At 40.9% G+C, this 24,695-nt stretch overlaps 1 protein-coding gene across 1 annotated transcript in view; it reads right to left on the reverse strand.

Moving 5' to 3' along the window:
* Positions 1-11,741, reverse strand: part of Trpm1 (transient receptor potential cation channel subfamily M member 1) — a 107,578-nt gene extending 95,837 nt beyond the window's left edge. The window contains exon 1 of the mRNA XM_047540651.1: positions 11,666-11,741. The gene's annotated coding sequence lies outside the window, so the exon portion shown is untranslated. The remainder of the gene's footprint in view (positions 1-11,665) is intronic.
* Between the last annotated feature and the right edge of the window lie 12,954 nt (positions 11,742-24,695).

The raw sequence follows: 24,695 nt of genomic DNA on the forward strand, positions 1-24,695 counted from the left end.
GGAAAAAATCATGCTAAGTGAGATAAGCCAGTCTCAAAATTCCAAAAGGTGAATGATCTCACCGATAAGCGGATGATGACACATAATGGGGTGTGGGAGGGGGGAAGAATGGAGGAAGGAGGGACTGTATAGAGGGAAAAGAGGGGTGGAAGGGGTGGGAGGAAGGAAAAATAACAGAATGAATCAAACATCATTACCCTATGTAAATGTATGATTATGCAAATGGTATGCTGTTACTCCATGTACAAACAGAAACAACATGTATCCCATTTGTTTGCAATAAAAATAAATTAAAATTTAAAAAATAAATAAATAAAGTTCTTGAATAGACAAGTTTCTAAGGATGTAGGCAAATGGTCAATAGCACATGAAAAGATGCTCAACATCATTAGTCATTAGAGAAATGCAAATCAAAACCACAATGAGGTACTATTTCACCCCCACTAGTATGGCTACTTTAACTCCCCCTCTCTCCCTCCAAAAAACTATGTACACAGTAACAAGTATTTGCCACGATGTGAAGAAACTGGAAAACCCATAAATTGCTAGTGGAAATGCAAAGTGCTGTAGCCACTTTGAAAAACTAGTTGGCAGTTCCACAAAAAAGTTAAATTTAAATGACTATATGACCCAGTAATTCTACTTGTAGGTATATACCCAAATAATTGAAAACAGAACCCAAACAAGTATATGTTCATAGTAGCACTATCCACAATAGCCAAATGGTAGAAATAGCTCAAATGTCCAACAATGGATACATGAATTGATAAACAAATTGTAGTACATACACAAAATGAAATATTTTTCAGTCATAAATGAAGTTCTGAAACATCCTACAACATGAGTGAACCTTGAAAACATTATGCCAAGTGAAAGAACCCAGATGCAAATTGTCATATATTGTTGGCTTTCATTTAGATTAAAACATCTAGTATAGAATGATTCCATAGAAACAAAGCACAGATTTCTGGTTTCCAGGGATGGGGAGCAGGGAGGGAAAAAGGGGAGAAATCACTCAATGGATACAGGGTTTATTTGACAAAGATGGATAGAGGTGGTTGCACAACATAGCAAATGCACGAAATACCATTGAATTGTTCACCTTAAAGTGGTTAACTTCAGGGTATATAAATTTTAACTCAATAAATTATTTTAAAAAATTAAAACTTAAAGCAAAAGATAAAAAGAAAGGACAAAGCACTACAAGTTTGGGCAAGCTGTCTCTGGAAGCAAGCAGAGGAGGAGAAACTGGTGGCAATACACAAGGACCTACTTTATTATCATTTGTTAAACTTCATGCGGACAGGGCGATCCAAGATGGCGGCCTAGAGGGAGACTGCACCCCCAGTCGCTCCAGAACCCAGGAGTTAAGAAGGGGAGGCATTGAGAGACTCGGACTGAAATAGAGCCACAGGTGAGTCTGCCCACTGGGTAAAGCTCGGCCCGGGTGGCAGGCCCAGATAGAGGTGGCTTATCGGAGCCAGGCAGGGCAGTTAGAGTCATCCACAGGCAGCCCTGCGCACTCCGGCGGTGGGCCCGGCCCACACAGCCAGCTTCTCCAGGTTCTCGGAACGGAACTGGCCCGCTAGTGAGAGCCTTTCTGACCAGAACAAGCTCCGAGTCCCGGAGCCAGTGCAGCGCAACGTACTCCGGCACACAAGCAGCTTCAGGGACCAGGATAGGGCAGCCAGAGACCTCCCCAACTAGCCTGGACCCCTGCGGTGGGAGGTGCCTTTCAAGGCTAGCTTCTCAGACCAGACTGCCCAGTGAGAGGTTTTCTACATAGAACCAGCCACAAGTCCCCGAACCAACAGAAAGCTTCGATCCGCAAGCAGCCTCTGGGATCAGGGCAGGGCAGCCAGAGAACTCTTCAGGCGGCTCTGCCCACTCCGGTCGCGGGCTCTCTTCACAGGGCGATCCAAGATGGCGGCCTAGAGGGTGACTGCACCCCCAGTCGCTCCAGAACCCAGGAGTTAAGAAGGGGAGGCATTGAGAGACTCGGACTGAAATAGAGCCACAGGTGAGTCTGCCCACTGGGTAAAGCTCGGCCCGGGTGGCAGGCCCAGATAGAGGTGGCTTATTGGAGCCGGGCAGGGCAGTTAGAGTCTTCCCAAGGTAGCCTTCCACACTCCGGCAGTGGGCTCCTCCCACACGGCCAGCTGCATGGTGCAGGCCCACAGTGAGAGCATTTCCGCACAGAACCAGTTCCAAACCGTGGAACCAGTAGGGGGCTAGGGGCAGTTTTCTTCAGATGCGCCGCTTTATCAGATTCCTCCAAGACATCAGGCTACTGAAGGCTGGGAGGTGATACACTGGAAATCTACCGGGACACTATAAGCCAATAGCGGAAAACTGCAATATCTCATGGTCCCACTGACAGCTGACCAATATGAGAAAACAAGGGAAGAAAATGTCCCAAACAAACCTAGATACTACATCAATAAAACCCAATGACAGCACAGCAGAAGAAATGTCAGAAAGGGAGTTCAGAATGTACGTAATTAAAACGACCAGGGAAGCTAATGAGGAGATGAAAGAGCAAATGCAGGCATTGAAGGAGGAGATGAAAGAGCAAATGCAGGCATTAAATGATCGCACCAATCAACAGTTAAAAGACCAAATACGGGAAGCAAGAGATCATTTCAATAAAGAGTTAGAGATACTGAAAAAAAAACAAACTGAAATACTTGAAATGAAGGAAACAATAAACCAAGTTAAAAACTCCATAGAAAGCATAACCAATAGGATAGAACACCTGGAAGACAGAACCTCAGACATTGAAGACAAATTATTTAATCTTGAGAGCAAAGTTGGCCAAACAGAAAAGATGGTAAGAAATCATGAACAGAATCTACAAGAATTATGGGATATCATGAAAAGGCCAAATTTAAGAATTATTGGGATTGAGGAAGGCTTAGAGAAACAAACCAAAGGAATGAACAATCCATTCAATGAAATAATAACAGAAAATTTCCCAAATCTGAAGAATGAAATGGAAAACCAAGTACAAGAGGCTTATAGAACTCCAAACATACAAAATTACAACAGACCCACACCAAGGCACATTATTATGAAAATACCTAACATACAAAATAAAGACAGAATTTTAAAGGCCGCGAGAGAAAAGAATCAAATTACATTCAGAGGGAAACCAATAAGAATATCAGCAGATTTTTCAATCCAGACCCTAAAAGCTAGAAGGGCCTGGAACAACATATACCAAACCCTGAAAGAAAACGGATGCCAACCAAAAATCTTATACCCAGCAAAACTTACCTTCAAATTTGACGATGAAATAAGATCCTTCCATGATAAACAAAAGCTAAAGGAATTTACAAAAAGAAAGCCAGCATTACAGAACATTCTCAGCAAAATATTCCATGAGGAAGAGATGAAAAACAACGATGCAAATCAGCAACAGGAGGCGCTAGCCTAAAGGAATAGCCAAATAAAGGAGAAACCAAATCATGTCAAAAACAAATATGAGTCAATTGACTGGGAATACAAATCATATCACAATAATAACCCTGAATGTCAATGGCCTGAATTCATCAATCAAAAGACACAGACTGGCAGATTGGATTAAAAAGAAAAATCCAACAATATGCTGCCTGCAAGAGACTCACCTCATAGAAAGAGACACCCATAGACTAAAGGTCAAAGGATGGGGAAAAACATACCATGCACACGGACACAGCAAAAAAGCTGGAGTATCCATCCTCATTTCAGATAATATGGACTTCAAACCAAAACTAGTCAGAAGGGATAAAGAAGGACATTACATGCTGCTTAAGGGAAGCATAAATCAGCAAGACATAACAATCATAAATATCTATGCCCTGAACATTGGCTCATCCATGTACGTCAAACAAATCCTTCTCAATTCCAGAAATCAAATAGACCACAACACAATAATACTAGGCAATTTTAACACACCTCTCTCACCACTGGATAGATCGTCCAAACAAAAATTGAATAAAGAAACTATAGATCTCAACAACACAATCAACAATTTAGACTTAACGGACATATATAGAATATACCATCCAACAAAGAACGAATACACTTTCTTCTCAGCAGCACATGGATCCTTCTCTAAAATAGACCATATTTTATGCCACAAAGCTACTGTTAGCAAATACAAGAAGATAGAGATACTACCTTCTACTCTATCAGATCATAATGGATTGAAATTAGAAATAAATGACAGAATAAAAAACAGAAACTTCTCCAATACCTGGAGATTAAATAATACACTATTATATGATGAATGGATAACAGAAGACATCAGGAGGGAAATAAAAAAATTCTTAGAAGTAAACGAGAACAAAGACACATCATATCAAAATCTCTGGGACACTATGAAAGCAGTACTTAGAGGAAGATTTATTTCATGGGGTGCATTCAAAAAAAGAAGTAGAAATCAACAAATAAACGACTTAACACTACAGCTCAAAGCGCTAGAAAAAGAAGAGCAGACCAATACCAAAAGTAGTAGAAGACAGGAAATAGTTAAAATCAGAGCCGAAATCAACGAAATCGAAACAAAAGAAACAATCGGAAAAATTAACAAAATAAATAGTTGGTTCTTTGAAAAAATAAATAAAATTGATAAACCCTTAGCCACACTAACAAAGAGAAAGAGGGAGAAAACTCAAATTACTAAAATTCAGAATGAACAAGGAAACATCACAACAGACACGAGTGAAATACAAAACATAATTAGAAGCTATTTCGAAAATCTATACTCCAACAAAACAGAAAACCTGGAAGACATCAACAAATTTCTAGAGACATATGAATTACCTAAACTGAACGAGGAGGACATACACAACTTAAATAAACCAATTTCAAGCAATGAAATAGAAGAGGTCATCAAAAGCCTACCAACAAAGAAAAGTCCAGGACCAGATGGGTTCTCAGCCGAGTTCTACAAAACCTTTAAAGAAGAGCTCATTCCAATACTCCTCAAAGTATTCCATGAAATAGAAGAGGAGGGAACCCTCCCAAACTCGTTCTATGAAGCCAATATCACCCTGATACCTAAACCAGACAGAGACACATCAAGAAAAGAAAATTTCAGACCAATATCCTTAATGAACATCGACGCAAAAATTCTCAACAAAATTTTAGCAAATCGCATACAAATATATGTTAAAAAGATAGTGCACCACGATCAAGTGGGTTTTATCCCAGGGATGCAAGGTTGGTTCAACATTCGGAAATCAATAAATGTCATTCACCATATCACCAGACTTAAAGTTAAGAATCACATAATTATTTCAATAGATGCAGAAAAAGCATTCGATAAAATACAGCATCCCTTCAAGCTCAAAACACTAGAAAAAATTGGGATAGTGGGAACATTCCTTAACATTATAAAGGCAATCTACGCTAAGTCCATGGCTAATATCATTCTAAATGGTGAAAAACTGAAAGCGTTCCCCCTAAAAACTGGAACAAGGCAGGGATGCCCTCTTTCACCACTTCTATTCAACATCGTCCTTGAGACTCTAGCCAGAGCAATCAGACAAACCAAAGAAATTAAAGGGATACGAATAGGAAAAGAAGAACTCAAACTATCCCTGTTCGCTGATGACATGATTATATATTTAGAGGAACCTGGAAATTCCACCAGAAAACTTTCAGAACTCATAAGTGAATTCAGTAAAGTAGCAGGTTACAAGATCAATGCTCATAAATCCAATGCATTTTTATACATAAGTGATGAATCTTCAGAAAGAGAAATTAGGAAAACTACCCCATTCACAATAGCCTCAAAAAAAATAAAATACTTGGGAATCAATCTCACAAAAGAGGTGAAAGACCTCTACAATGAGAACTACAGAACACTAAAGAAAGAAATTAAAGAAAACCTTAGAAGATGGAAAGATCTCCCATGTTCCTGGATAGGCAGAATTAATATTGTCAAAATGGCTATACTACCTAAAGTGCTATACAGATTCAATGCAATTCCAATTAAAATCCCAATGATGTACCTTGCAGAAATAGAGCAAGCAATTATGAAATTCATCTGGAAGAATAAAAAACCTAGAATAGCTAAAGCAATCCTCAGTAGCAAGAGCGAAGCAGGGGTATTGCAATACCAGATCTTCAACTCTACTACAAAGCAATAGTAACAAAAACGGCATGGTATTGGTACCAAAATAGACAGGTAGATCAATGGTACAGAATAGAGGACATGGACACAAACCCAAATAAATACAATTTTCTCATACTAGACAAAGGTTCCAAAAATATGCAATGGAGGAAAGATAGCCTCTTCAACAAATGGTGCTGGGAAAACTGGAAAACCATATGCAATAGAATGAAATTAAACCCCTATCTCTCACCCTACACAAAACTCAACTCAAAATGGATCAAGGACCTCGGAATCAGACCAGAGACCCTGCATCTTATAGAAGAAAAAGTAGGTCCAAATCTTCAACTTCTTGGCTTAGGATCAGACTTCCTTAACAGGACTCCCATAGCACAAGAAATAAAAACAAGAATCAACAACTGGGATAGATTCAAACTAAAAAGCTTTCTCTCAGCAAAGGAAACTATCAGAAATGTGAAGAGAGAGCCTACGGAGTGGGAGAATATCTTTGCCAACCATAACTCAGATAGAGCGCTAATTTCCAGAATCTATAAAAAACTCAAAAAACTCTACACGAAGAATACAAATAATCCAATCAACAAATGGGCTAAGGAAATGAACAGACACTTCACAGAAGAAGATGTACAAGCAATCAACAGATATATGAAGAAATGTTCAACATCCCTAGTAATAAGGGAAATGCAAATCAAAACTACCCTAAGATTTCATCTCACCCCAATTAGAATGGCGATTATCAAGAATACAAGCAACAATAGGTGTTGGCAAGGATGTGGTGAAAAAGGAACACTCATACATTGCTGGTGGGGTTGCAAATTAGTGCAGCCACTCTGGAAAGCAGTGTGGAGATTCCTCAGAAAGCTTGGAATGGAAACACCATTTGACCCAGCTATCCCACTCCTTGGCCTATACCCAAAGGACTTAAAAGCAGCATACTACAGAGATACAGCCACATCAATGTTCATTGCTGCTCAATTCACCATAGTCAGATTGTGGAACCAACCTAGATGCCCTTCAATTGATGAATGGATAAAGAAACTGTGGCATATTTATACAATGGAATATTACTCCGCAATGAAGAATGATAAAATTATGGCATTTGTAGGCAAATGGACGAAATTGGAGAATATCATGCTAAGTGAGATAAGCCAATCTCAAAAAATTAAAGGACGAATGATCTCGCTGATAAGCGGATGAGGACATATAACGGGGGGTGGGAGGGGTTAGCATTAGGTTTAGGGTTAGGTTTAGGGTTAGGGATAAGGAGAGCGGTAAGAATGAAGGAAAGAAGGACTGTATAGAGGGAAAAGAGGGGTGGGACGGGTGGGGGGGAAGGGAAAAAAAATAAACATCATTGCCGTATGTAAACGTATGATTACACAAATGGTATGCCTTGACTCTATGTACAAATAGAGAAACAACATGAATCCCATTTGTATACAATTAAAAAAAATAAATAAATTAAAAAAAAAAAAAAAAAAACTTCATGCGGACATTTCACACTCTATAGTCCCGTGTCATTTATTGCAATCCCACTTCTGAGAAAAATGTCACTAGGCGATTTCGTTGAGTGTGAATATCAGTGTACTTACACAAATGCTAGATATATGAGACTGCTGCTGATGTAACAGCACACTGTTTTGCAGTAAACTTTTTAATAAGAGTACACTCTGAAATGATAAAAAGTATAATGTAGTAAATACTTAAACCATTTATTCTCATTATCGAGTCTTATGTACTATTCGCAATTGCATGTCACCGGCAGTGCAGTAGATCTATTGACACCATTGTCACCACAAGTGCATGAGTGATGTGTTGTGTTGTAATGTTTCCATGACTGTGACCTCACTAGGCAATAGGAATTTTTATTCCTCCATTATAATCTGTCATATATGTGGTCTGTCATTGACTAAGATGTCATTTTGTGGCAAATTACTATATTCCTGAATGCTTTTTTTTTTCCTGAGTGCCCAGTCAGGTCTTCAAGGACTAGGAAGGTACAGCTCAGTGCCCATAGGAAAGAAGAATGGAGGCCAGGGCCAGTCTCCTGTGCCCACCTGGCTTCCTGGGTGACAACCTCTCATTTCCAGCTCTCTTTGTCCTTTACCAGCCCTTCAGGTCCCCATCTCTGGGATTTCTCACTAAGGGCTCCCAGGTCCCAGGAAGCTGCTGCACCTCAGTGCCAGGGACTAGACCTGTGAGATCTTAATATTTGCATAACCAGTCTGCCCTTTTCCCTCATTAGTTAACATTAGGGACTGGTTATACCTATTATGATGTACTAAATCATGATCTGTGAAACCATTAAAAAGAGTAAAATAATACTATTCTAAAAGGTATAAACATTTCTATTATTAAATTTTAAAAGGTCGTATTAAGATTATTCTGATAAGACCTAGCTGTCTTCTGATAGAACTGATATGGAAAGGTCTAGAGCTGATCTATTCAACATGGTAGACAGTGGCTATATGTGACTGTTGAGCACCTGAAATGTGGTCTTAGTTGAGATATACTCTGAGTGAAAATGTAAGATGGCACAATACCATTCATTATGTTTAAATTAGAGTTCAAGAAAGTGTTTGGTAGGATTTTGAAGACTTAGTACAAAAGAGAGCATTAATAAGTTTTGATAATGTCTACATGTTGACCTGTTAATATTTTGGATATATTGAGTTCAATAAAGTATAGAATTAAAGTCAATTTCATTTATTTCCTCTCAATTATTTTTTAACCTGGCTACTATGCTATTTAAAATTAAGTTGGTGGCTCACATGCTATTTCTATTGGGTAGAACTGGACTAGAAACATACGCATCAAACTATTAAGTGTAGTCAGCAGCAAGAGGAGAATAGGGAAGAGGGGAACCATGTAAGAAAGGTTTTCACTTGGTTCTTCTGTCTGGTTTTATGTTACATATTCATGCATTATGTGTACAATGATTGACAAGCAAAAAGGACCCTTGACCACGATTCCTGACCTGCATGCTTTCCACCATTCCATGCTAGAGGAATCTGCCTGACCTGATACTGTCTCCAGGAGAGCCCATGGCCATGAAAAGAAGCCACCTGCCACAGGCATCACTTTTACCTCGGGATATATCAAGCATGCTAATCCTGCTGGAATGAACATGGAACAGAAAAGTTGTATTGAGGGAGGGGGACAACTGTTTTTGTCATGTTCATGGAGTGGAAAAGCCAGGTGGGGTGGAAGCCAGGAAAAGAAGGGAATGCACAGGAATGAAAAGACCCTTGGCAGAGGATAGTTCTGTGGTTGACATTAGCTTCTTTTCTTTCTTTCTTTTTTTAAATAGATGAAAACGATTTCTTTATTTTATGTGTTTATTTTTATGTGGTGCTAAGGATCAAACCGGGTATCTCACATGTTCTAGGCAAGTGCTCTACCACTGAGCTACAACCCCAGCCCTAGCTTCTTTTCTTAAAGTCATCTCTTAGCATTGTAAATGCATTTGTTCTAAATTGGATAGCAACTGGAGACAATTTCTGGAAACCAGTGAGATCAATACCAAAGGGTGCTTTTGACAGGAGCCTGGGAAAATTGTGCCTGTGTGTGATGTGTATATGGAACAATAGACCAATCCTTTTCCTGGACCCTGTCGCTCCCAGTAGATGTAATTCATTCACCAGTTGCTGAGTCTAATATCGAAGCTAGAAAAGAAGGGATATGGCGGGTACTGATTGGTCAATTCCCTTTGTGTATTGCTAATAATAATGTGTCTCTGGCTACTGTCTTTTTAATGGAAGTTTTTAGACAATGAATTTCATTAACCTCTAAGTTGTGGAAGACAATAGGGATTGAGACTCATTTTTTTCTCTGACTGAGGGCTTCCATTTCCCAGGTTCAGAATTTGAACACACACACACACACACACACACACATTATGGAGCATCTTGAAGACATTTTTTAACCAAAGCAAAATAATTTTCTAAAAAAAATCTAAGGCCCCAAGTAAAAGGATTTCAGGTTGTTAGAAAATCTGTTTTATTTTCATTCAGTAAAGAATGAAGATGACAAATTCAAATGTCATTCCATTTCTTATGCTATGTATCAACTTTGCAAGGAAAACAAATGAGGTTGCAAAAACCAAAACCAAACAAAATTCCAAATTCTTTTAACCAAGCAAACGTAAACAATTACAGCAAACACATTGAACACCGGTTGATGTTTCCAGTGACATTTCTGGGACCTCAAAAAAGTTGCAAAGAATGACCAATTTATGCTACAAATACAATTGCAAATGCCATGAGTTAAAATTGCTGCTAGATAGTTCAAAATTACATTTGGTGAACCTTAGCAGAGACAACTCTTCCCAAAATCAAATCCATATTCTTCAAGTCCACTCATAGAAAGACTAGGCTCCCTTCTTAAGTCCTCTCTAAATATTTAATTCAGACTGAGCAAATTTGTCTCATCTTCCTTCTCCCATCTCTGTTTTCATTTCTTATCTCTTGTCAACCCAAGTATAATTCCTACAGGTATTGTCATTCTCCCTTACCTCCCCAACTATTCATGAGAATTTTTCTAAGATTTTTTAAAAAAATATGTATTTTTTGTTAAAGAAGAAATGTATTTGTCATAGAAAATAATTAAAGAAGAACAAAAAGAAAGAGAAATGTACAAAGGAATAAGTAAATATTGCTCATAAAGCCTCCATCTTAAAATAACAACCAACAACATATCCATGTATTTCTAGGCTTTTTTTCTATGAATAAATTGGACATGTGCATGTACATAGAATGAAAAATATGGTCACTTTGCACATAATCATTGTGCTTTTTTCTCTGTCATTTTAAAAATGGTTCCATACTTTTCATCCTAATGGCAGACCATGACTTCCATGCCCAATCTTCTATTTTTAGACATTTGGATTGTTCACTGTGTTGCATGGTGGAAACAATGCTACATACATTTTGGCATACTTTCAGGATCATTTCCTTAGGAAGGATTCCTAGATATGGAATTGTTGATCTTTGGTACCTATTGCAGAATTACCTTCCAAAAAACCAATTCACGTTCCTACTGGTGCTGAGAGAGACCACTGGTCTCCCCTCATAACTCAGTGTAATATATCCAATTTTTTCCCAAAGGCGTTCATAGTTAAAATATCAGCTGATAAAGATATACAGGTATAAACTCCACCCTGCCCACCCTGCCAACTTCAGTATTTCTTTGCAGAGGGAGATTTTAAGGAATATGCAGATTTACTTGAAGAAAAGGAAAGGAGCTAAGATGCTGAGAAATGATAGACAAGGAAGGGGTCTGAGCCCTGGAACTGGAGCTTCTGAGCAAATCCCAGGCACCTACATTTAGAAACTGGCCCTGAGGGAAGTTCAGAGTATTTGAGTTGTTTGGTGACTGGCTGACAAAGTGTTTGTTCCCTCAATCAACCAACCTGGTGGACCTAGTCTGTTGCGAGCCTTTTGGAATTCAGGCTGAGCATGGATCTCGCACACATTCCCTTTGCACAAGAGGAGCAAGAGGTCCCAGGAAGTGAACCTGCATCTGAGCTATGCCCACACCTGAGCTTACCTGCCACAGAAGTGGAGTGGGAAGGGTGCAGCCTGGCGTCCTCCAGCCTCCTCCTTGGGCCAGGGCAGGAAGTTGGGTGAGGGGGACCCACCCTTTAAGAGGAGCAATCCACATGAAGAGCATGTGAGCGCTTGTGCCCTGGCCCTCATGATCTCTGTGAGGCAACGGCCCCATGACCTAGCTCCCAGGCTAGAAAAGGAAACTAGTCTCCAAACTTCCAGGCCACTCCGTGTGGGATCCCACAAAAGCAGCCTTGGGACCTGAGAGATATGGGGCAGCTAGAGCACTCCCTTTGAAGTGGCTCCCCCGCCTTCTCCTGTACCCCAGCCAGACCTTTCCCTGCTAGAAATGTCAGCCTGGTTTGCATAATTGAGACAATTGGACATAATCATTCTCTCAGAAGCCCTGCATCAGGAGGGCAGTGCCCAGGCCCCGGTGAACCGGGAAAAGGAGGCACATGGTACTAATTATTGCTAATCCTTTTATAAGTCATCTGAAGTTGGGCCAGAGGTCGGGGTGAACACAGCTGCAAAGGCAGCTTGTGCCCCACATGACTCTCATCTCTGTCCGGATGCTTTAAATGATCACTGTCCTCACTCTACCAGCAGCCTGTTTGACTGATATACATGGCCATCCCAAAACCGCCATAGTGGGAGTTTTGGATTTACTATATGAATGCTTATTTCATCTTTTAGTGAGTTTTCTCAGTCTAGCTGGAAGGAAAACACCCAAAACCTGAAATATTGTCTACATCTCCCTCTTTGGGGGTTTGACAGTTTGTGGGACTGTTTTCCACAAACACCTGGAAGTTTTGGGCACGGGCTGCCTCCACCATCTAACAAAGGAGCTGGCAGATGAAAAAGGAGCTGAGCAGAGAGCTCAGATGAAAGAGAAGTTAGAGATGTTCCTATTTCACAGATGAGGACATTGAGGCTTATGAGTGGCTGACTTGCCCAGAGGGCATGTGAGGTGGAGCAGGACGGGCCCAGATTGTTATGTTCACTGCATGAGCTCTGGGGGACACAGTCTGAACCTGGGGCCACCCTCCCAGACCCAAAGTTTCAGGAGGTAATACCTGATCCTAGAGGACACCCAGGGGGCTCAAGAAGTCTCTGAACTCCCATAATGGATGCAGGATTGTGCACATTGCTGGACCATTTTCTGGGGAGAAGGGTCTGTCCTTGCTTTCATTAGCTTCTTTTAAGTCTGTGACTACCAAAGGTTGACAAGCCTGTCCAAACAGAATGGGCACACAGGGTTTGTGGGAGGGCAAAGCTTGACTTCCCACATGCTGTGCTGGTACATATATGACCTGGGAATGGACAGCCACTGCACAGTGGTAACCGGGGCCCAACTCCTGAGCCATCCTTCTTGGCAACTACTGTTTAGTACCAAAGACCTGATAGACTCATGGCTGTCTCATAATCCTTCCTGGGTCAGAGGGATGGTTTTAAGTGGCTATAGTTCTGGCAGCACAGGTTGAGGCAGTTTTAGAGACAGAGTGTTCCTGAGACATCAGTAATCAGCCTGGCAGTTGCCAGAGAAGGGCTCATGGAAAACTAAAGCCAGTGGTCATCCTTGTCATGGTTGAAAAGCATGGTAGCCTGATAGTTGCTCCCTCTCCATGTGAAAGTGAAGGCAGTTTCCACTACCATTGAGAGAAGATAGCGAGAACCAGGCTGTTTGGCAGAGGGTGGGGATGGAAGTCCAGGGCCTTGGTGTAGGTTGCTCTGGAAGCAGACTCTGAGATGAGTTAGTGATGTTTCTCATGCTCCTTGGTTCCCTGAATTTCCTGACCAACAAAGTTTGTTCAGATTCAAGGTGGGCTTCTGCCACCAGATTCTTTCATGGGTGGAGGTGTGTTCTTCCATTGAGAGACATAAAATGTCCAGTTGTCTCTTTTGTGACATCAACAGAATTCAAAGATGATTGTCTAGAGTGATTATATCATTAGGACATGTAAAATGGAGATCTTCTAGTTTGATGCCGTCTTCTTCAGTTTTTGACTGGAATTCATCTCAAAAGAGAAAGTTGCACTCGTTGGGTTTGGTTACTCTGAGGTAAAGAGTTTGCAAAGAAAGGGCAGGGAAATGGATTTAGTTTCCAGATGAATTGGTTCCTTGGCATCACCCCAGGGTGACTAATGTGTTTCTTTTTTTGGAATGTCAGTATGAACTCGTGAGTTTGAACATATTCACTGTATTACAACCCACAGCAGTTATTTTCCTTACTGTTGCTTTAATTGTCCCTCCCCCACAAAAAAAAAAAAAAAAAAAAAAAATCTGCTCACCTCATGGTGGCCAGGAAACAGGGGGAGTAGGTCCAGGGACAAAAAGCACACCCTCAGCCACCTACCTCTTCTGAACAGGCCTCATCTCTGAAAGTTTCTTCCAATTTCCATAGCACCACAGGTTGGAGTGCAAGTCTTCAATATAGGAACCACTGGGGAACATTTTTAGTCCCAAACTACAACAGATGTTTTCCATCTGTACATGTAGTTTGGGTGGGAGTATAGGGGACAGATTTGAGGAATGGAGGCACTTTAGGCAAAAGAGCTGGAGATGGAAGACTCCTGGGCATCATGCAAGATCAGCAGATCCTGAGCCACAGCATGGTCCCCAGGCCATGAAGGGCAACGGCAGGAAAAATCAAAGACAAAACTGAGAACAGAAGGTAGGGTAAGGGAGACATGGAGAATGCCAAGGGCTCAGGTTAGCACTGGCCAAGAAATTCTGACCTGGGAGCCCTAATCCAAACATCTTCCTTTTCAAAATCTTATTTGAGGTAAGACATGTCAGTGCAACATATTAACTTGCTCCTGGGATTGGCTGCAGAGGTGGGCTTCTGCTTTCCCATGCTTCTGAGTTATTTACATATATTGTAAAACAAGATAATCTTGACTTACAAATGACTCAATTGGCAGACTCTCTGAAATAAAGAAGCTGAAACAGAAGATAAAAAAAATATACACTTGTTTTATAAATTGACATCATATGTCTACTCACAATGCCATGTGAATGAAGGTCAGAGTGTAACTTAAAGTAGTTGCTGTTGTTACAAAAGATAATTATAAAAATAAATACATGGTTAGCTAGGTGAGACAAAGATGAAGAGGTTTATCAATGCATTTGATTGCCATGGATTTTGCCTGAATGTCTGTAAGGACTGAGAAAAATAATGTAAATAAATTAGATTTTCTTGTCTGGGGGAAAGTAAGATCTTTGGGTATGTGGGTCTTGGAAACCCCCCTTTGTCCAGAGACAGAGGGTCTTTCTGGTGAGACCAGTTTAGTAAGTAGTGTGAAGATAGAGAACAAGGGCCCTGCTGACCCAAACATGCTGGTCACTTTTCAAAGGATTCCAGGCCACATCAATAATGTATCATTGGCAGGACCCTCCCACACCACAAATGTCCACTCCACATAGCTCCAGGCTGCTGGGAGCTGGAAGCTCCAGTGCACCTCTTTTGCTGAGTGGGGGACACAGGTATCTACAGGATGACCTGAATTGAGCAATGAGTGCCTATCTGCTTAGAAGAGTTTTCTTTTTCATTTTTTTCTTTGTTCATACTTCTTTATTTTCTTGCTCCTCAGTGGGTTATGTTGCAATGTTGGCAGATGATGTGTGCCGGAATAACAAACACATGGGTCAAAAGAACCTGCCAACCATTTAACACTTTTTAGTTTTTAGAATAACCTACAGTGAAAATAAAACCAGCGACTTTGCAGTGGAGATAGTCCATTATGTTAAAGCTTTGTAGAGGTTTCATTATAGCAAAAGTGTTGAGAACTGGTGTAGTCATGTGGGTTTGTCTTGGGCCTTACCATGACGAAAGGTCACAGCTGGAGCTTCCAGAAGTTCCAGGGAGGAAGTTTTAGCTGAGCTGGTTCTCCTCACCAAATTCCTGAAATCTCATTAATCCACAACTCCACCATCCACGTGTCAGAAGTCCCAGTGTGTCACTGTGTTGGAATCCAAGCAAGCCTGAGAGTAACACTCTGCCCTCTGGTGGGACCTAATGGAGGACTTTCAAACTCCGTGACTAATGCCTCTTAAATCTTCACTTTGGAGCCATGGTGAACCTCCCAAAATGTGGGTCTAATTACATTCAAGTCAATTCAACCTTTTCTTTCTTTAAGATGTCTGCATTCCTGAGAAGAAATTTGGGCAGGAACCATAACGAGAGATTATTTGACTGCAAATCTGACTGCAAACTTCTTTTGTTTACAGCAACTGACAGCAGGAAAAAACCAGAATCGTGGGAGCACAAAACGATGAGTGTGAACTCCACTCAGCCAGCTGTGTCTTCTCACAGATCACACTGAAGGGCGTCTCAGGGTTCTTGTGAGGGTTCAGCACACTATGCTCCTCTTTGGTACCTGGCACACATGCATTGTGCCCTGTGGGAACCCAAGTGGTCATAATAATCAAGATAATCACCTACTGGTCTCATCTCTTTTGAATAATGCTTCATCACTAATAATATTTGGATTTTGCCCAATTTGGTGATGATGAACCATAAAGAAAAAACACCCCAAAGAAAAAGAAAAGGCGAGGAACATACTATAAATCTTAGAAAAACTTTAGACAAAAAGTTTTCAGAATACTCATGTTATTTGAATCTTCCACTTGAATCAGTAAAAAGATTTTGCATTTTAATCATTTGATTATTTGGAAAACTCTCTAAAACACAGGCCAAGGGGAGGCTGCTAAGGAAAAAAAGTAGAAAGTGTGAATTCACAGAGCTCCCAGCAGATAAGGGCAAGTTCTGCAAGATGGAGAAGCAGCGGGGGAGGCTCTGACACTCTGCTTGTTAAAGTTCATTCTTTCTTTCCCAGTTGATTTAGGAAGTGAGCAAATAAGACACCCTGGTTAAATAGAGTTAGCAATTAGTCTCAAATTCTCCCCAGTTCTTTGCCAGCAGAAGTTTTTCTTTTCTATCATGCCCAGGTCTTTCTTCCCAAGAAATCAATTAACCGTTTTTGTTTTTGTTTTTGTTTTTGTTTAAATAGTGACTAGGATGAAGATGAGTGGTGTCTACTTTGAGGGGTCCCTAGCTCAGAAATGGTCTCCCTTATAGTACTGTGCCAGTCTAGAGACAACATTCTCTAAATTAGGTTCCTCGGGAACTTGGGCATTCTCCTAAAATGATTCTCCAGTGAACTGAATTTGGGCAGTTCTGCATACTGTATTTTCCTCTTGGAGGCCCACAGTGCATATTAGGATATTAAATGCTCTTCAATGAAGAAAAACCCTTACTTTTGGATGAAGAAAAACCATTAATTTTGGCTAATAGTATCACCCAAAACTAATTTATTTGTGGAATCCCCTTTTATCTTGAAATATCTCTATCACTCAGATCCAAGGCACAAGGAAGGACTGGGTTACCCTCAGGTAACCATGAGCTTAAATCATCTAAAGTGCCACTGGCTGTTTTGAGGACCTGTTTGAAGGTCTGGAGAAGGTTTCTGACAGTCTCTATGGAAGGTTTCCTTGGCCTTGATGAGATGGGATCATTTCCCAACATTGGCTCAATGAGAAATGTTCTCTGCTCTTTATCTGCTTTACCTAGGGAATGGTACTTGATGGGTCCAAGTCTCTCAACTAAATCAGCAGGAAGGAGAGGGGGAGACAAGTTCCCTGACTCCTGACTCCTTCCACCTCAGGCTCCAGGGAGAAGGGCTCTCCCTTCTGTGATGCTGGGGTGACCTGGATATATCAGGGGGTGCTCTGGCCACTCTCCTGTGGCCACTGGGTTTTCTAAAGGGTCACTTGTGCTTGGTATGCGGTACAGACCCAGCCTCAGTGGTTCTACTCCCACACCCAAGGAACCAGCTGCCTACTCTTCCCTGTAGAATTCATCTGACATCCCCTATGGATTTAGCCTCGTTACTGACCTGTGTGTTTTATCTAGCATGTTTGCTAAGCCTAGGCTTCCCTTTCTATGGCCCACTCATGCCACACACAGGGCAGCATCCCCATCAGGAAACCGTCCCTAACTTAACCATCCTGGGGACCATGCACCTTCCCTGGGCACCTCTGTCCTAGCACCTGCTTCCATAAATGGGAACCCTTGTGTCCTTGCCTGTGCTCCCCACTAGACCATGACCTCCCCAGGGGAATCATCATAGTGCATTTGCCCCCAGGGGCCCAGCCTAGAGGGCAATCTGTAAATATGTAACAGAGCATTACGTGTCCTGGATCTCTCCCTGCTGATGCCTGCTCTGGATTGTGGCTGTACTCTGGGGAGCTCTGCTATTATGTTTGTTGCAGGCCCCATAGGGGGTTTAGTTCTGGCTGTGTGCTCCTGGGGTTCCCATCCACCCTCACCTGGCTGCCTTGATGTCAAGCTCTTCCAAAGTTCCTCCCCCTACCTTTGCCTTGCTCCCGTGTGGGCCACCTGGCTTTCCTGGACCACCCATTTCTGCCTCAGGCTCCCATCTCCGCCCCTCCTGGGAGCTGCTGACACAAGTCTGCTGGAAAGTCAACATCTACCCCCTGCCTGTGCTTCACTTACCCCACTGGGAGACCTAAGGCATGCAGACCAAGTGAAGGTGCCAGCCCCAATCTGCAGCTTAAATGTGATCCAATGTAATATCTTGCTTTTGTTTGTAAAAGTTGCAAATAAAAATAATTTTTATTTGTAATTAGTTTTTGAACACATTATATATTCACATGGCACAAACATTTAAAAAAACAGGTTTATAGTGAAGTCTCCCTCCTACATAAGAAAATTCTCTACAGTTTCCACATGTCTAAATTTGGTAGTAAGTGGTTTGGTTTATTTTGTTACCATCCAAATTTTTTCTCTGTGTACACACAAATATGATGACAGGTTGAGCAATGGAAATACTTTTGGGGATTCTTCTCACACACTCTGGAAACCACTGCCTTAATGTCAGGTTAGTTTTGGGTGTGGGGAGTGATGACAGGGATTTGGGGAGCTTTGGGGTCTGGGCTGGACTTCCACCTGGGAGTGGAGAAGAGACAGGATGAAGAGAAGGCAGTGGCTTCTTCATGTCACCTTCAAAAAGCCCAGAGATTCCTTTATGATGAATTGCAGTCCCCTTCTTTTCATTTCCACCCCAAAAGGCTAAACATAGTCAGCACTTTTTAAACTTGGGTTCGCTAGTTTTTCATTAGTGTGATCAAATGAACAGCTACAGGAGGAAAGATCATCTTGGCTCACGGTTTCAGAGGTTTCAGTCCAAGGTTAATGAGCTCCATTGCTTTGGGCCCGAGTGAGGCAGAATATCATGGAAGTAGGACGTGGTGGAGGAAAGCCACTCAGCTCACGGCAGCCAGGAAGAGAAAGGAGCCAGGGGCAAGATCACCCCCAGTGATCTTCTTTCTCCAACTAGGTATCCCCCTAAAATTTCCATTACTTGCAAATAATGCTATCAACTTATTATCCATCAAAGGATGAATCCTCTGTTGAGGCCATGGCCCTCATGATCATTTCACAAAAGTACCACCTCTGAACAGTGCAGCATTGAGAGTCAAACCTTCAACACCTGAGCCTTTGTGGGACACTGTAGATTCAAACCATGACAATACTCTTATAAGAACTTTAGACACAGCCAGCTTCTCCAGGTTCTCAGAATGGAACTGGCCCGCTAGTGAGAGCCTTTCTGACCAGAACAAGCTCGGAGTCCCGGAGCCCCTGCAGCGCAGCTACTCCAGCAACGAACCAGCGGAGAGCCGCAATCCGCAAACAGCCTCTGGGATTAGGGCAGGGCAGCCAGAGACCTCTTCAGGCGGCTCTGCCCACTCCGGCTGCAGGCTCTCTTCACGGGGCGATCCAAGATGGCGGCCTAGAGGGAGACTGCACCCCCAGTTGCTCCAGAACCCTGGAGTTAAGAAGGGGAGGCATTGAGAGACTCGGACTGAAATAGAGCCACAGGTGAGTCTGCCCACTGGGTAAAGCTCGGCCCGGGAGGCAGGCCCAGATAGAGGTGGCTTATTGGAGCCGGGCAGGGCAGCTAGAGTCTTCCCAAGGTAGCCTTCCACACTCCGGCAGTGGGCTCCTCCCACACGGCCAGCTGCATGGTGCAGGCCCACAGTGAGAGCATTTCCGCACAGAGCCAGTTCCAAACCGTGGAACCAGTAGGGGGCTAGGGGCAGTTTTCTTCGAATGAGCTGCTTTATCAGATTCCTCCAAGACATCAGGCTACTGAAGGCTGGGAGGTGATACACTGGAAATCTACCGGAACACTATAAGCCAGTAGCGGAAAACTGCAATATCTCAGGGTCCCACTGACAACTGACCAATATGAGAAAACAAGGGAAGAAAATGTCCCAAACAAACCTAGATACTACATCAATAAAACCCAATGACAGCACAGCAGAAGAAATGTCAGAAAGGGAGTTCAGAATGTATGTAATTAAAACGATCAGGGAAGCTAAGGAGGAGATGAAAGAGCAAATGCAGGCATTGAAGGAGGAGATGAAAGAGCAAATGCAGGCATTAAATCAACAGTTAAAAGACCAAATACGGGAAGCAAGAGATCATTTCAATAAAGAGTTAGAGATACTGAAAAAAAACCAAACTGAAATCCTTGAAATGAAGGAAACAATAAACCAAGTTAAAAACTCCATAGAAAGCATAACCAATAGGATAGAACACCTGGAAGACAGAACCTCAGACATTGAAGACAAATTATTTAATCTTGAAAGCAAAGTTGGCCAAACAGAAAAGATGGTAAGAAATCATGAACAGAATCTACAAGAATTATGGGATATCATGAAAAGGCCAAATTTAAGAATTATTGGGATTGAGGAAGGCTTAGAGAAACAAACCAAAGGAATGAACAATCTATTCAATGAAATAATAACAGAAAATTTCCCAAATCTGAAGAATGAAATGGAAAACCAAGTACAAGAGGCTTATAGAACTCCAAACATACAAAATTACAACAGACCCACACCAAGGCACATTATTATGAAAATACCTAACATACAAAATAAAGACAGAATTTTAAAGGCCGCGAGAGAAAAGAATCAAATTACATTCAGAGGGAAGCCAATAAGAATATCAGCAGATTTTTCAATCCAGACCCTAAAAGCTAGAAGGGCCTGGAACAACATATACCAAGCCCTGAAAGAAAACGGATGCCAACCAAGAATCTTATACCCAGCAAAACTTACCTTCAAATTTGACGATGAAATAAGATCCTTCCATGATAAACAAAAGCTAAAGGAATTTACAAAAAGAAAGCCAGCATTACAGAACATTCTCAGCAAAATATTCCATGAGGAAGAGATGAAAAACAACGATGCAAATCAGCAACGGGATGAACTAGCCTAAAGGAATAGCCAAATAAAGGAGAAACCAAATCATGTCAAAAACAAATATGAGTCAATTGACTGGGAATACAAATCATATCACAATAATAACCCTGAATGTTAATGGCCTGAATTCATCAATCAAAAGACACAGACTGGCAGATTGGATTAAAAAGAAATATCCAACAATATGCTGCCTGCAAGAGACTCACCTCATAGAAAGAGACACCCATAGACTAAAGGTGAAAGGATGGGGAAAAACATACCATGCACACGGACACAGCAAAAAAGCTGGAGTATCCATCCTCATTTCAGATAATGTGGACTTCAAACCAAAACTAGTCAGAAGGGATAAAGAAGGACATTACATGCTGCTTAAGGGAAGCATAAATCAGCAAGACATAACAGTCATAAATATCTATGCCCCGAACATTGGCTCATCCACGTACGTCAAACAAATCCTTCTCAATTACAGAATTCAAATAGACCACAACACAATAATACTAGGCGATTTTAACACACCTCTCTCACCACTGGATAGATCGTCCAAACAAAAATTGAATAAAGAAACTATAGATCTCAACAACACAATCAGCAATTTAGACTTAACGGACATATATAGAATATACCATCCAACAAAGAACGAATACACTTTCTTCTCAGCAGCACATGGATCCTTCTCTAAAATAGACCATATTTTATGCCACAAAGCTACTGTTAGCAAATACAAGAAGATAGAGATACAACCTTGTACTCTATCAGATCATAATGGATTGAAATTAGAAATAAATGACAGAATAAAAAACAGAAACTTCTCCAATACCTGGAGACTAAATAATACACTATTATATGATGAATGGATAACAGAAGACATCAGGAGGGAAATAAAAAAATTCTTAGAAGTAAACGAGAACAAAGACACATCATATCAAAATCTCTGGGACACTATGAAAGCAGTACTTAGAGGAAGATTTATTTCATGGGGTGCATTCAAAAAAAGAAGTAGAAATCAACAAATAAACGACTTAACACTACAGCTCAAAGCGCTAGAAAAAGAAGAGCAGACCAATACCAAAAGTAGTAGAAGACAGGAAATAGTTAAAATCAGAGCCGAAATCAACGAAATCGAAACAAAAGAAACAATCGGAAAAATTAACAAAATAAATAGTTGGTTCTTTGAAAAAATAAATAAAATTGATAAACCCTTAGCCTCACTAACAAAGAGAAAGAGGGAGAAAACTCAAATTACTAAAATTCGGAATGAACAAGGAAACATCACAACAGACACGAGTGAAATACAAAACATAATTAGAAGCTATTTCGAAAATCTATACTCCAACAAAACAGAAAACCTCGAAGACATCAACAAATTTCTAGAGACATATGAACTACCTAAACTGAACGAGGAGGACATACACAACTTAAACCAATTTCAAGCAATGAAATAGAAGAGGTCATCAAAAGCCTACCAACAAAGAAAAGTCCAGGACCAGATGGGTTCTCAGCCGAGTTCTACAAAACCTTTAAAGAAGAGCTCATTCCAATACTTCTCAAACTATTCCATGAAATAGAAGAGGAGGGAACCCTACCAAACTCATTCTATGAAGCCAATATCACCCTGATACCTAAACCAGACAGAGACACATCGAGGAAAGAAAATTTCAGACCAATATCCTTAATGAATATCGATGCAAAAATTCTCAACAAAATTTTAGCAAATCGCATACAAATATATATTAAAAAGATAGTGCACCACGATCAAGTGGGTTTTATCCCAGGGATGCAAGGTTGGTTCAACATTCGGAAATCAATAAATGTCATTCACCATATCAACAGACTTAAAGTTAAGAATCACATGATTATTTCAATAGATGCAGAAAAAGCATTCGATAAAATACAGCATCCCTTCATGCTCAAAACACTAGAAAAAATTGGGGTAGTGGGAACATTCCTAAACATTATAAAGGCAATCTACGCTAAGCCCATGGCTAATATCATTCTAAATGGTGAAAAACTGAAAGCGTTCCCCCTAAAAACTGGAACAAGGCAGGGATGCCCTCTTTCACCGCTTCTATTCAACATCGTCCTTGAGGCTCTAGCCAGAGCAATCAGACAAACCAAAGAAATTAAAGGGATACGAATAGGAAAAGAAGAACTCAAACTATCCCTGTTCGCTGATGACATGATTATATATTTAGAGGAACCTGGAAATTCCACCAGAAAACTTTTAGAACTCATAAGTGAATTCAGTAAAGTAGCAGGTTACAAGATCAATGCTCATAAATCCAATGCATTTTTATACATAAGTGATGAATCTTCAGAAAGAGAAATTAGGAAAACTACCCCATTCACAATAGCCTCAAAAAAAATAAAATACTTGGGAATCAATCTCACAAAAGAGGTGAAAGACCTCTACAATGAGAACTACAGAACACTAAAGAAAGAAATTAAAGAAAACCTTAGAAGATGGAAAGATCTCCCATGTTCCTGGATAGGCAGAATTAATATCGTCAAAATGGCTATACTACCTAAAGTGCTATACAGATTCAATGCAATTCCAATTAAAATCCCAATGATGTACCTTGCAGAAATAGAGCAAGCAATTATGAAATTCATCTGGAAGAATAAAAAACCTAGAATAGCTAAAGCAATCCTCAGTAGCAAGAGCGAAGCAGGGGGTATTGCAATACCAGATCTTCAACTCTACTACAAAGCAATAGTAACAAAAACGGCATGGTATTGGTACCAAAATAGACAGGTAGATCAATGGTACAGAATAGAGGACATGGACACAAACCCAAATAAATACAGTTTTCTCATACTAGACAAAGGTTCCAACAATATGCAATGGAGAAAAGATAGCCTCTTCAACAAATGGTGCTGGGAAAACTGGAAAACCATATGCAATAGAATGAAATTAAACCCCTATCTCTCACCCTACACAAAACTCAACTCAAAATGGATCAAGGACCTCGGAATCAGACCAGAGACCCTGCATCTTATAGAAGAAAAAGTAGGTCCAAATCTTCAACTTGTTGGCTCAGGATCAGATTTCCTTAACAGGACACCCATAGCACAAGAAATAAAAGCAAGAATCAACAACTGGGATAGATTCGAACTTAAAAGCTTTCTCTCAGCAAAGGAAACTATCAGAAATGTGAAAATAGAGAGCCTACAGAGTGGGAGAATATCTTTGCCAACCATAACTCAGATAGAGCGCTAATTTCCAGAATGTATAAAGAGCTCAAAAAACTCTACACGAAGAATACAAATAATCCAATCAACAAATGGGCTAAGGAAATGAACAGACACTTCACAGAAGAAGATGTACAAGCAATCAACAGATATATGAAAAAATGTTCAACATCCCTAGTAATAAGGGAAATGCAAATCAAAACTACCCTAAGATTTCATCTCACCCCAATTAGAATGGCGATTATCAAGAATACAAGCAACAATAGGTGTTGGTGAGGATGTGGTGAAAAAGGAACACTCATACATTGCTGGTGGGGTTGCAAATTAGTGCAGCCACTCTGGAAAGCAGTGTGGAGATTCCTCAGAAAGCTTGGAATGGAAACACCATTTGACCCAGCTATCCCACTCCTTGGCCTATACCCAAAGGACTTAAAATCAGCATACTACAGAGATACAGCCACATCAATGTTCATTGCTGCTCAATTCACCATAGCCAGATTGTGGAACCAACCTAGATGCCCTTCAGTTGATGAATGGATAAAGAAACTGTG

Source organism: Sciurus carolinensis, chromosome 2 (assembly GCF_902686445.1).
Source record: "Sciurus carolinensis chromosome 2, mSciCar1.2, whole genome shotgun sequence".
NCBI lineage: Eukaryota > Metazoa > Chordata > Mammalia > Rodentia > Sciuridae > Sciurus > Sciurus carolinensis.